This window comes from Monodelphis domestica, chromosome 2 (genome assembly GCF_027887165.1).
Source record: "Monodelphis domestica isolate mMonDom1 chromosome 2, mMonDom1.pri, whole genome shotgun sequence".
Taxonomy (NCBI): domain Eukaryota; kingdom Metazoa; phylum Chordata; class Mammalia; order Didelphimorphia; family Didelphidae; genus Monodelphis; species Monodelphis domestica.
Genome location: NC_077228.1, coordinates 76244438 through 76246500, shown reverse-complemented (window position 1 = coordinate 76246500; position 2063 = coordinate 76244438).

Genomic DNA, 2063 nt, shown 5'->3' with positions numbered 1-2063 from the left:
TGGTGAGAGGGTAAAAATTATAGTTAAAATTATATCTAAGGCCTTAATTTAAATGCTATATTTTGCTACTTAATGTTATCATGGCTTCCTTTTCTAGATGTTCACAAACCATTACTATAATACAGTCTAGAATTTTTCTAGAAAGCTAAAGTCCCTGGACTATTGTTTATAGATTCCACTTTTCTTCTTCTTCTTCTTCTTCTTCTTCTTCTTCTTCTTCTTCTTCTTCTTCTTCTTCTTCTTCTTCTTCTTCTTCTTCTTCTTCTTCTTCTTCTTCTTCTTCTTCTTCTTCTTCTTCTTCTTCTTCTTCTTCTTCTTCTTCTTCTTCTTCTTCTTCTTCTTCTTCTTCTTCTTCTTCTTCTTCTTCTTCTTCTTCTTCTTCTTCTTCTTCTTCTTCTTTTTCTTCTTCTTCTTCTTCTTCTTCTTCTTCTTCTTCTTCTTCTTCTTCTTCTTCTTCTTCTTCTTCTTCTTCTTCTTCTTCTTCTTCTTCTTCTTTCTTCTTTCTTTATTTCTTACTTCTTCAGGACTTGTATCTTTCTCTAGTTCTGGGTCATCTTTCCTACCCTTTATGATCTTTCAAAGAATAATGGTAGTGGCTCAGAAATCATATCTCCCAGTTCTTTTCATATCCTAGGTTTTTGTTTATCTGGGCCTGGTGATCTGAACTCATAAAGGTCAGCTAAGTGCTCTTATCATTTCATTAATTGCCTTATTTTTAAATAGTCTATTAACTATTTATTTATGTGCTTTGTTGATCTGGCAAATGTATTCTTGGGTGTCATGGGGGGAGGGAAATCTAGTAACTTGGAAAAGGCAAAAAAGTGATGACTAATTTAGTTACCCAGAAATTGATTATTTTATCTGAGAATTATCAGATCTCTTCCTTCTCCTTCACTCTTCCTCAGGGTAACTATTTCAGTTAAATGCTTTTAAGTCTATCTTTTGGCAGTAGCCAGGGAAAATCAGTCCTTTTAACTTAATTGTAAAGTTTGGTAGAGTCAGTCAGACAAGTAACATTTATTAAATGCCTACAATGTACCAGGCATTGCCTTCTTTAAAGGGCTTTTAAAAACTGTAGTTAAAAAATAAACAGTTGTTAAAGAAGGAAATGGAACCTCTAGACAATCTGTTCTGAACAAACATAAATTCTTAAGGGGGTCTGGCAGCCACACTCTATTTGATCTAGATCTCATAAAAGAATGAAGCAGAAACATCAGAGAAAAATTGCCAAAAGGAAAGTGATATTTTCAGTTTTTTCTGACCGGTACCTAGCACTTGGCAGCCTATTCCAAAGCACTTTTTAAGCTTGAAGAGCTATCATCTAACCTCATCCTGCCAGCACCAAATGCTTTCTGACAGGCAGTTTAAAGCTCAAGCAATTCTATTTACAATCTCCACAATATAACTACTGTCTGTAACAGCCAAAGAAATCATCATTCATAACAACTGTGGAAGACTCTGTCTTCAGCCTCCTACACAAAACTTAAGGTAGAATCTCCAATCCAACCCTTTATAAAAAACAAACACCAAAGAATTTTTGGGGGGTTTATTTTCTTTAAGTAGGCAGAGAAAAGGCTAGGAAATATCCTTAGCTGGCAGAGAAAAAGGAATCTGCTTCTATTGAATTATTGATGCACCAGAATGAGAGAACATACCTTTTCCCTTATATTCTTATTTATTAAAAATAATCTCTTTGGTAAAAACTTGAGATTTGTCATTCTGGGAAGATAAAGATGATTAAAGGAGTATAAATTTAAGGATAGAAAGGAATTTTGAGGATACCTAGTCTAAACCTCTAATTTTATATTGAGGAAACTGAGACCCAGAGAAGTTGACAAACCCAAAGTCATACAGGTAAGTGGTAAAGCAATGATTTGAACCCATAACCTTTGTCTCCTCTGACTTTCTTTCCCTTACAAGGAATCTGAAAGCACCTGTTCTTTCTCCCTTTCTCCCTACCTTGCTCAGCACCACACTCATGTAGTATACCAGGAATGTCTTATATCAAGGGGAGAGCTGAGATACACAGGAGAAGTGACTTTCTCAGGGCTACCTCATGGGCC